Source organism: Stegodyphus dumicola, chromosome X2 (genome assembly GCF_044657685.1).
Source record: "Stegodyphus dumicola isolate Sdum_Otavi_A_Nest chromosome X2, ASM4465768v1".
NCBI classification, from domain to species: Eukaryota; Metazoa; Arthropoda; class Arachnida; order Araneae; family Eresidae; genus Stegodyphus; species Stegodyphus dumicola.
Window position 1 is genome coordinate 55812288 of NC_140781.1, and position 12335 is coordinate 55824622.

At 34.4% G+C, this 12335-nt stretch overlaps 1 protein-coding gene and 1 long non-coding RNA gene across 4 annotated transcripts in view; one reads left to right on the forward strand and one right to left on the reverse strand.

Moving 5' to 3' along the window:
* The window catches only part of LOC118182338 (uncharacterized), a 315423-nt gene that overhangs the window by 245930 nt on the left and 57158 nt on the right, over nt 1-12335 (forward strand). The gene's annotated exons all lie outside the window — the stretch shown is intronic.
* The window catches only part of LOC118182336 (MFS-type transporter SLC18B1-like), a 102464-nt gene that overhangs the window by 65797 nt on the left and 24332 nt on the right, over nt 1-12335 (reverse strand). The window contains exon 1 of one of the 3 annotated variants that reach the window (XM_035351671.2): nt 3535-3684. The exons of the other annotated variants lie outside the window; for them this stretch is intronic. The gene's annotated coding sequence lies outside the window, so the exon portion shown is untranslated. Of the gene's footprint in view, nt 1-3534; nt 3685-12335 lie in introns of those variants that run through there. 3 annotated transcript variants of the gene reach the window in all.

Here is a 12335-nt window from a genome sequence, read left to right on the forward strand (position 1 = left end):
AGCCGATGAAAGTGATCAAGGAAAAACTCGTTAAGATCACACTCCTTTGGCGGTTTTCCGATGACTCGTTTTTTGTAAGTGCAAAAAAAAAAAAAAAAAAAAAAAAAAAAAGGGCTTTTATCCAAGAAATGCCCAGAGAATAAGATGTATCGAGTATTGAAAAATCTGCCGTCTTTCCCCTTCCGTAATTATGCTGTAATGTTACTTATTAAAGAAAGCCTATGCTAAGTTTTAAAATAAATTTAAAGTAGACAACCTATCTAAGTTTTTCCATCCCGTATGCACGTTACAGGGTGTAGGATTTTATGTTAATTGACCGTTTATTATGAATTGAAATTAACTTAAACCTCTTTTCGTATTCATCACCAGAATGCAAATTAGTTGTTGTGTATTTAAACCGACGGTTTGAATATTTTAGAGTCAGAGCTTCTGACAGCCTCGCTTGCAGTTATCAGCTCTACCAAAGCTCTTCGGCTTTAGCCTTCTTGTTAGCTGATATTTAAATACGCGCCCTTAATTACTTGAGCCAGCTTAAGTAGTCTATTTTGTATGTAGTCTCAGACTAGATTACTTGAATGATTTTACTTCATCTTATGTTATTTTAAATACCCGAAAGTAGCGGAAGTTCACATGTAGCACAAGCAGTGCCTTCTATTTTTAAGTGTTAAGGTTTGTGAAGTTTATCTATTTATTTTTAGCTAGCAGTTTGTTTTAGTTTGACTTTCCTATTACTTTCTTTTTAACCACGCTCTTCATGCCAGAATGTAAATGAGATAGCGAGAGTTTATTCAGATTAAGGTAGAGAGAAGTGCTATTTAAGCAAGAGTTTCGGAAGTTATTTTTAGAGCGTGTTTGGCTATTTCAGGCCACGTTGTGCTGTGATTATCAGCGACTTGCGTTAGCGGTGTTGATGTGTTCTCGCCATAAGGCTTGTCTTGACGGTTTACTACAAACCAGAGCTCTTTCTGCGCGTTAAAATATTTTGTGAGCCGTTAGGCTAATCTACCACACCTTAAAATTATTATTCGTTACGTATTTCTATTAAGCCAGAGGTGACGGCTTCCTGTAACCCAAGTTGGGTCATTTGTTGATTTTATGCTTGAATAAAAGGTTCTTATAGTCCCTTCTTCTGATCTCTGTCTAGTTCCACAGGGCAAAAAGATAACAAGAGTCCTTTTAAAAGTTTATGTTCCCAAAGAGATATAGACTTTACAGGTTATTTTAACCTTCTAACGACTTTATCATTGCTTTAGACTAAAGAGATAACTAGCTTTTAAGTCTACTAGAATCTGACTGACTTGAACTTCTAGTATATAAGCAGTACCTTACACAATTTGAATTTCTATATAAGCAGAACCTTACATGGGAATTACTTGCCGTTTTCGACCTGCCCCGCTGTATATTTTTATTTGGGAACACTCGTGTATTACAGAGCTTTACGTATGATTACATCTTTTTAAGCTTTAGAAGCAATAAAAAAATTATGTTAAAGTATTTCCACTAATCTGCAGAAGATGTATGCAAAGCCGAGATTCTGTTTTTGAGATTTTGAAATGTAAGCCATGGTTTGCACATTATCCGTAAAAGTTGCGTGTTAAGCTAAGCATAGATATCCATAGTATAGGACAAATACAGACCATGGTTAACAGTTTTCTTTTCTTTTGGACTTTGATACTTGACTAATTTTAAAAATCATCCAAAACCCCAGGTAAAAAGTTATTCTCGCAGAAAAAGATACGGCCGTGAGCATATCCGAAATTATCATTTCAGTGCGGTATGAAAACAGAACTCAACCTAAGAATGGCGGTGTTACACAGTTACTTCAAATGAAGAAAAATATATGTCATACTGTCTCTTGAAAAATCTTTTTATTGGAAACCAGCGTTAACATAAGACTGAATTTTGCCTACTTTTAACGGTTATATATTCATTGAGTTCATTTAGTCAGCGTCGATATGATTTAAAAATTCAATAAAAAACGTGATAAATTGTCCTGGATGTTACAAACTTAACAATGTGCAAGTAGTTATCCTTTTCTAGAAAAAGCTGTTTGCAGTAATTGGTAAGCTTTGGTATTTAATAAATATAAATGTAGTAATAAATAACACGTGTGTGTGTATATGTATCCGCGATAAATTACTATCAGCTATAAGAAGCAGAGTGCAAATCAAAAAAAAAAAAAAAAAAAAAAAAAAAAAAAAAAAAAAAAAAAAAAGAATGAAAGAAAGGAAAAAAGAAAAGGAGAAGCTTAACAGAGTTTCCAGAAATGTCTAGACTCCCTTTTTCACCAGCACAGGAGAAAAGATATAAATCAAGATACGAAAGGCAGATATATTCATCTGTAAAGAAGAAAAGAAGAAATTTAAGTAAAAGATTAAATGATTTAAAAATGGTTAACAGTTAACACTGGAATTCAAATCATTGACTAAAGTAATAAGACTTTTACATATGTAAAAAATATCGAGCTGAAAATTCGCCAATAATTTTCTTTTGAACAATTTTGAAGGAAGAAAATTTAAATTCACAGTCAAGAAGCCAACAATGATATGCAACAGAGTATCATTTCTTTTTTACGTATAAAAGATTTCCATGCACCTTCTAATTCTAAACTAAGTGTCACGCACATTTCTTTCTCATTAGTTTCATGTGTTCGATCATCTGAATAATTTGCTTAAGTCTTCTATTATGCATATACATAAGATTAGCCAGTCACTGAAATAAATGAGACATCACTTTTAGTTAGTTTTAGTTTTAACAGTGCTCTCAACACATTGCAACTTAGAATTTTATTTAAGTTTCGATTTATTCGACTTTTTATTTATTAAACATTTTAATTTGTAATACTTTACTTTTAAAAGACTGGCAACAAACTTTTGCTTTAATGTATACTAAATTGAAACCGCCCTAAATACAGAAAGGGAATTTATTAAAATTTTTTATTTATATTTACAAAATTTCACAGAACTAATCTATGGCTAGAAGTAGCAATATCTGTTATACAATAGGATTCTGACAAATGGACAAATATTTTTGTCTGCGTCCTAATCAGTCGGATCTAAATTTTTACCTGCTACCAAGCCAATTACTCTGTAGAGTCATTAGGTTATTTTGAAGCAGGAAGACGTGAAGTATGTGCAGTGTCCTTCTGGGACTCAAACCTGGACCTCTCGAATACGCGCTGAGTGTGCTACCGTTACACCACGAAGGCATGCAGAAAGGAGGGAAAAATACCTTACATAATTCCCTTATTAAAGGGCGACTGGGGATTAGGGGACCCAATCGCCAAATCGTGGTGGTGGTGAATCATCATCCACGACCTTTTAGTTCGGGCGCCACTGTACCGTCATTAGGATTTTTGAAGTAGGAATCACGAAAATTTAGCAATGCCCTTGCCGGGTCTCGAATCTGGACCTCTCGAATGCGCGCCGAATATGCTACCGTTACACCACGAAAACATGCAGAAAGGAGGGAGAAAATATCTTATAACTCAAGCTTCTCGTTTTAAAGTGAACTTTTAAAGAAATTATCACTCACCATTTTTTCGGATTCAGACATTTTTCAGCAGATTTAACTGTGGCACGGAATCAAAACTCATATTTAAATATCACAAGTATAGTTAGCTACTAAGCAAGCGCAGATTGCAACTAGTGCATACCACTTCCATTTCCATAAAATCAAAAAACGTGAGAGACCATAAATGCGAATCTGTCCAAGCTAAATACGAATGATGTCGAACTTGATTTTGAAGGAAGCTGAATAAATATTATGTACTTACGAAATTAGCAGGTGAAGATTTAAAAGAGTCTGTCACGTTTTCATAAAAGCACGCTGGTCTGTAAATTTAAAATGCTTTAGTAGCATCAAGCTCTACTAGACATCAGACAAAACTGTTTGATTACGAGAAAAGAATTTTGATTCCATCTAGAAGAGAAGCACTGAATCCTAATTAAAAATTACTGTAAAATATACGCACAATAAAACATTTTACATATTTAATTATGACAATGTTCTTTTCATAATTTAACCATTATTTTTCAAAGCCGGGGAATATTTCCAACTTATGACGAATTTTCATAGAGAATTTAAAAATGAGAATAAAGGCGAAATTAATAAAAACGTAATTGATTACATTCACTATTATCTGTAACGTTATAAATACTGTATTTCCTTGCATTTTGCCCCCATTTTTTTCCCTAATTTTATCATCCGAAAATCGAGAGAGGACAATTAAGCCAATAGTTTAATTTTCGAAAGACGCGGTTACAGTAAGGACATAACAAATGACGAGTAGTCATGCATAAACTACTGGTAACTATCACAGCATTATTTCCTTAAAAGAAGCATTCCAATAAGAATACATAGTAATATTAACAATAATAATTAATATTAATATTAACGATATAACATAGTAATATTAGCAATGACTAATAAGATATCTTGATTCCTACTTCCCTGTAACTTAAATCTCACCCTTCCTTTTTGCTGTCTGTGCTATTTCTTAGGCTTCAAATCATCCATAAATAATGAGAGAAGGTGAACGTGCAGCTGAATCAGCAACCAATGTCAGTTCTCTTTTGCTTCACTGTGATTGGTTTGTTCTTGAATTAGGCTGTTATAATATTCAACATTTAGAAGGGAAAAGTTCAGCATGACCTTCGCAAGAAGTTTGCGATGGTTTATTAGTAAGACGAAAGCAGAAACTACGCGGACGAATTCATTTTAAAATTTAGGATATAAAGTATTTTTCCCACTTTCCTAGCGTGCCTTCGTAGTGTAGTGGTTCTGCACGCTGGGCCGATATCCAAAGGTCCGTGGTTCGATTCCCGGCGAAGGCAATTGCTAATTTTTCATCTCATCTGCGTCCGAAAATACCTAATGTCTCTACAGAGGCGCCCGAACTAAAAGGGTGTTGGATGGGGTTCTTCACACCCAGGATTTGGCGATTGGGTCTCCTAAAAACCCCAGTCGCCCTTTAAAAAGGGGAGTATATAAGGTATTTCTCCCACTTTTCTAGCGTGCCTTCGTGGTGTAGTAGTTCTGCACGCTGGGCTGGTATTCCAGAGGACCGTGGTTCGATTCCTGGCGAAGGCGATTGCTCATTTTTCATCTCGTCTGCTTCCCAAAATACCTAATGTCTGTACAAGGAGAGTTCGTTTTCTGAAGAGGAAAAATGCACCAATATTTTTAAAAGTTTCCCAACCAAGCGCTGAAAAGCTGGGGGGGGGGAAGGGGAATTACGCGAAGAAACACCGGAAATTAAACATCTTAAAGTTTCATCTGTAGATTTTCTGAAGATGAAACTTCAAGAAGCTTTATCCACCCCAGAACTCATTGCGTGATCAAATATTCTACGCCCTATACACTCTCTTATTTACAGCTACTAAAGCTTTCGCTAAAAACTGAAACAAAATAATTTATGATTTTACTCTTGGGGTAAATCGTAAAGAGGATTAACAGACTTCGCAAGTCGTATTTATGGAGGTAAGATGTTTATTTTCTTCCCAACTCCGAGGATCGCATGCAGCAGGTGCGTAGGCTTTCTCTGCATATGTAGAGTGATAATGCTCAACAATTTAGACTCAACGGGGCACTTAAATTATTAACATTTGGCTGCAGGCCACAGAAATAAAATTTTATCGTGAAATACTGTTATTTAGAATTGTATTTTTTTAATTAATAAAAATAATTTAATTAAATAAGCAAAATCCCAGTTTCTTTTTCTTTTTTTTTTTTTTTTTTTTTTTTTTTTTCAAGCATTTTGATAGCAAAAACTGGGTTTTTGCAGTGTAATTGGATTGCATTAAAACTCTTTAAGACGAACTTAATGAGAAGTTTGTTTTTATTAAACTTTCACGTTTTATCATTTTGCATCTACATGGTCTGATGAAAACCAACTTTGAAAGAACCTTTGAGGTTTTACTGCATCGTTTTAAGTAGATTACTTCTCTGGTATTATCTTCTGGATGATGGTAAATCAGATCAATACATGATGTGTCTTTATTTCAAAATAATGCTAAGAATAAAGATATACGCTTACAGAATACATGGAGATGATTATTTTCTTCTCAGCCGCAGATACATGCTTTGGTGTGAATGAAGATGATACACAAATACATATTTTGACGTGAATGAAGATGGTATACAGATACTAATTTTGACATGAATGTAGATGTCTAGAAAAAAGTGATATCGAACAATGTCAAACATTTGATTTATTTATTTATTACTAATGATTATACATCAGTTGTTATCAAGTTGTATTTCTCTTGTTGCCAAACGAAGATGCTACTCCAGACGGTTGTTCCTTACTTTTGTTCTTACTCTAGAACTTGGATATTTCCGCCGTTAAAACACCTGTTCGCATAGTTTATCAGGACTTGTGTTCCTCTTTACATGCCTTGGAAACATGAACTATCCTGACTCGGAACAGGGAGCTTACTAAAGCTATGTTCAATAAATTGTGAAGTAGACAATACACATAGGAAGGGTATACGAAACCCTTTATTTTTCTATCTTTACAGAGATTTCAGGACCTTCGGAATACAGAGACCAACCACTTGTGGTCTGAACGTAAGAATATAAAATATACTAACTAAAAGCTCTAACTAAAACTAACTTTGGATTAATATACAAGTGCCTAACTTCAAGATTGGCCGTTATTTAACAAAAATCCGTATGTAGTACAGAGAGCTGCTAAAACTACGATACGTTTAAAATTATCAAGAGGATTAAACCTCTGGCCTTGAAGGCAACCAGCAAACGAGTAAAACTACTATGGCCAGCGGCCTGCTTCTAATAACTCCTTCCTCTCTCTCTTGCTTGGCAAAAAGCCACAACTTAAGTACTTGGCGTTAGCAAGACAAATTTGCCTAAATAAGTTAAAGATTTTAATTCTGGCCGGAAGTAGAAAATAAGAAGTGATAGTAAAGATTTGAAATAAAATAAACTTTAGTAAAACTTAGGATCCTTACAAGTTAAGCGCTTCCAAAAAGGGCAGAACACTGTAGCGGTTTTCTGTCGTTTGTAGGGTTTATATTTATTTTAACTAACATTTATTTTAAGTTTAAACTATCTTTCCTGTCAAGCCTTACTTTCCCCTGGAACTGCCAATGCCAGAATATGTAAATTTTAGTAGAACGCGCAAGCATTCAAATTATCAGCGGAAGTATTATGATTTAAATAGAAGGAAACGAGTTCGGTGTGTGATATTCTTACTTAGCGAGCGCGGAGGTAGTTAGCGAGAATTGAAGAACCCCGCGTTGCGGCCTATGTGCTTGGCGGGAAGTAGTGGTAATCGTTCCAGTGAGCTTCAAGTCTGCTGAATTAGCAGCGGTATTGTAAAACGCGGTGAGTTAGTTATTTTAGAGAGCCTCGTAGTTAGAATCTTGTCTTTACTTTCTTTTCAGGTTATTATTTTTTATTTGACTGCCAAGTTGGCACAGTCTGTGAGCGTCAAGAGCACGCAATTGTAATTTATTACGTTGAATAAAAAGGGACTTAAACCCTTCACAAGGCTCTATCTTTTATACAAGTTTTCAGTCACCTCTTGGTTGCGTGCAAGTTGGAGGCGCGCAACGTTATACGTTAACTTCAGGAAATTATTCTTCATCATATACTTTTGATTAAATTCCGAAACTGAAATTTTTTAAATTTAAGTTCTAAGTTACTCTGGAGTTCTATAAGTTCTATCTGAAATTTTTCCAGGGCATCGGCCAAATACACAGAGAGTGGGTTGATCACTACCTGCATGTTCTTATCTTGGACATAGAAATACAGGAATCTGTCTTTGAATTCAGACTTCAGTTGATGAATTGCAGCAACATACCGAGGAGAATATGTGAGTATTGATGAAAAAACGGAATCAAAACTGAACAACTAGAGCATTCCATAATTTAAATAAATGCTTATTTTGGTCTTAAAAGAAACAGCATATTTATTTTTATAATTTCCATACTTATTTGCAACATATTACTTATTGTTTTGACAGCAAAATAACATAGCAAGCTTTTTAAGAAATAAGGCAACACTTATCATGGAACACTCCAAGGAACAATTTTTTGAACTGAACTCGTTGTTGCCACACAGAGAATCTTAATAACTATGCAAAAACATTACATCATGTTGCCAATTAGAAAATCGTAATAATTATATAAAAACATTAAACTAGGTTCCGCTACAAGCCTCTGTTTACAGCGTGGTTTTAAAATGCGTCAGATCTTACAAAAGACACTTAAAAAGTTTCAGTTTCTTTCGGAAAGCTTTGAAGTATCTGAACAGAATGTACGTCACTCAAGTTTTTGACTGAAGCTTCAAGTTATGTTCTTTCATATGAGAGGATATACCCATAAAAATGGCGCTCCACCAGTGGCCGAGTGGTTAAGACTGTTGAAAATTAAGAGTTCCATCCGGGTTCGATCTCAGGCGAACGGTTCGTCTGCATGTTAGGTTTTCAACATGTATAACGTGAATACGAGCCAATTTCCGTGGAGCAAATCCTCCATGAAGCCGTTCCTCCTGTTAGGCTGACAGCCCTTCTGTGTTTTGTCTTGCTCAGATAATCTAACTTAGAGGTTGTAGAGACATTAGGTATTTTTTGGAAGCCGGAGAAATGAAAAATTAAGAACCGCCTTCGCCGGAAATCGAACGACGGACCTCTGGAATACCGGCCCAGCATGCTACCATTACACCATAAAGGCACGCTAGGAAAGTGGGAGAAATACCTTATATACTCCCCTTTTTAAAGGGCGACTAGGGTTTTAGGGGACCTAGTCGCCAATCAAGAATGCCAATCAAGATGCCGGAGAATCATCATCCACAACCCTTTTAGTTCGGGCGCCACTTGTAGAAGTCATTAGGATTTTTTTTAAAGGCAGAAAAGATGAAAAATAGCAAACGCCTTCGCCGGGAATCGAACCACGGACCTCTGGAATACCGGCCCAGCGTGCTACCGTTACACTACGAAGGCTCGCTAGGAAAGTGGGAGAAATACCTTATAAGGTAGCAAACTTAAATTGCATGCGGGCCAAATGCACGATGTAAAAGCAGCTGACGAACAGTTTTTCAACGGAAGTGAAAAGGGATTTTTCATGAAACTAAATTGCAAATTTTGTTAACTACGCATTTATTAGATTATACCTAGAAACTAACATTATAATAACACAAAGGCATGCTAAGAAGACGGGAGTACCTCATAACTGGATTTCAAATTCTTATCATAATAATACTAATTCTTTTACGGGAAATGCATTCGTGGGCTGCAAAATTTACAAAAAAAGAGAAAAATTCCAATTTGAATTTATTTTCCATCTGAAATCTAAAGGTTAGTATCTGCAAGAAATTTCTGATGGTTACACTATGTAGTTCAAACGTATTGACAGCTAAAGATCAACTTTTCAGGCTGATGTTTATTTCAAATAATTCAAATGTCTTGAATAAACCACTAAGTAATTTACTTTTCACTTAAGGTAAAAATGAACAAATTACAGAAATTTTTCAAGTGGAACAAATAATTATAAAATATTCTCTTTCTTTTGTTTATTAAATTTATCGTTGACGCATACAAAAAATCCCTTATATTTGCATGTAGATAATTATGAACATCTTTATTTCTTACTACAATTTCAGCTACAACTTTTCTTTGAGTTTCGATTTTGATAAGGTTTTTAATATTGCAAAAAACTTTCTAGAAACTGTCTTCAGTAAATGCTCATCGATCATTCTGGATTCTGGTTTCTCTTTCAAACTTAATAATTTCCTCTGCGAAAAACACTATTCACAAATAAATGTACACCTAAACAAAACAAATATTCTTATTGCAAAAATTCGTAACTGAGGGTATATGCCTTATGATAAGTATGGAAAAATCTTAATAAAACCTGTATCTTCAGATCTTTGATTAAGATTTATATCAGAGTGCAAATTAATTAGCTTCATTTGTAGATTTTCTAGGGCGTTACTCATATTTATTTTTAATGACAATGAAAATAATATAAAACCGGGCTTCAAATCATTAACCGTGTAGAGTCATTAGGTAATTTTTGGAAGCAGGAGAAGTGAAAAATGAGCAACGCCCTAGTCAGGAATCGAACCACGGACCTCTGGAATACGCGCCCAACGTGCAGACCACTACACTACGAAGGCATGCTAAGAAGACGGGAGTACCTTATAACTGGATTTCAAATTCTTATCATAATTGGACTTTAAGTTCTTATCATAATAACTAATGTCATAATAATGCTAATTCTTTTACGAGAAATGCATTTGTGGGCTGCAAAATTTGCTTCGGAGGCCGAAAGTTTGAGACCACTGGCTTAACCTACCATACAAATAAAAATGACCATATCTTAGAACTGATTTCTAAAATGTAATTTCATTGCCTGCTACTGACTAAAAAGCTACATCGGTTAAGTAGTGTTGTTTGAGCTGAGGAACGTGGGACAATGCCCACTGAAGCAAAGCGATCTTAACTGATAAGTCACAGTTTGCATTGGTTGTCGGTGACAGGTACATGTCTGGGAATAGGTCTGTCAAAGCACTGATAGTCCTTTGATTGCAAAACATGGTATGATTCAGGCTCCCGAGATGATTGTCTTAGACGTCTCCCACGACACTCGAGTATCCTTAGTAACTTGGCTTTACCAAAAATCATCAAGGATGCACAATACAGTAATAATATTCTGTGATTTATTTATGTTACGTTTACCATTCTTATCACAAGACCCCCGCCCGTTTTCAACAAGGCACTGGTTAAACCCAGATTGTTCATCTGATGCCGATACCCTTCTAACCTTTCAGTTCGATAGTTCAAACTAAACCTGATCAAGCATTATTTGAAAGAATGCTGAGTATGTTCATCCCTCACTTTCGCAGAACTGGCTAGACGATTTGATACATATGTTACTCTGTAATAATGAAAACCATTCATGAACTGTAAGCACCTATGTTCAGTCAGGTAACTGCTTTTCCATTCTGAGGGTAGAGATAGGCAACATATGATTTTTTTTCTACTTTTGTAGCTGTCTTATCCGAATAAATGGCTCCATTGTTCTGAAATAGCAACAAGTTCTTTTTCTGTTAACGTACATTTCACGACCTAATTTTCATCAAGCTTAAATAACGGCTTCGGAAGCAGCGTTACTTTTCTTTTGAATTTGCTTGGTTGTTAAAGTAGTTATGTCATCGAAATTAAACTAACATTTTATTAACATTTCACCGAAATTAAGCTAACATTTACTTCACTGAAGTTAAACTAAACATGCCAAAAACTAACAACTTTTGCAGTTGCCAGTCTGGACGAGAAACAAAATGGAAATTTAAAGTTACTCTCTGTCTGTGCAGAATGCAATTAGGTTTGTATTGATCTAATATTATAATTTTCTCGTCCAGAAAGAAGTCGATCTTAAGTTTTGTTGGTAAGTTTTTCATAACAAAATGGGATGGATCCCTGTTAAAATGCAATCAAGATATATATGTCATGTTATTTTCAATCAATTCGATTTGAAATTTTGCAGGTTTAAATTTTTGTGGTTTAATGCTTATGCAAAGGTAATTAGGTCTTAGGCAAAATTCTTATACGACCTTGAGCAGAATTGTGATTAGAATGCGTAAACAGAATAAAAAATTAATAATTTATCCCGAGATCTTTTATTCTAAAATTTTGCCGTTAAGAATTCACTACAGAAATGTGGTTTTCTAAAAAACTATCAAAAGTTTAAATAAACTACAGTAATCTGAGTAGCTAACGATCTGCTTGCATGCAATGTTGAAAGTGGTTTTTTAGAAATATAAATATTATTTTTAAATGCTGTATATGTTTTAGAATATGCAAAAACTGGAACAAGAACGAAACATGTCATATTTGTAAATGTGCATTACTGCTCATACCTCCTTATGTATATTAACATATGCATTTTTTGCTAATAATAATGCAATCAATTTTTGCTAAATGAAATCCACGTTCGTAATCTTTTATAAATTGCAAACAAAATCTATTAAAATAGATTTTCTTGTTTATATAGCATGCGCTTTTTATATAGTATTTGTAATTCTTTGTTTCGTATGTGTAGTTTAAAAAACAGAAGAAGAAAAAGAAGAAAGCAAAATAAATTTTTAGAATATGAATGACTTGGCTCATAATGTGAAACGTTTAACAGAAATTTTAAACTCAAAACGAAAATTTCTCAATTATTTTATATTTTTTGCATCATTTATTCAGACGTCTGCTAAGAAAACATATATATTTTTATTTTACCTTAATCTGCAACTACTTGTCAGCGGATTTATATTCAAATATATTACTTTATAAATTCCTTAAAAATTAGGCAAAAAAACAACCT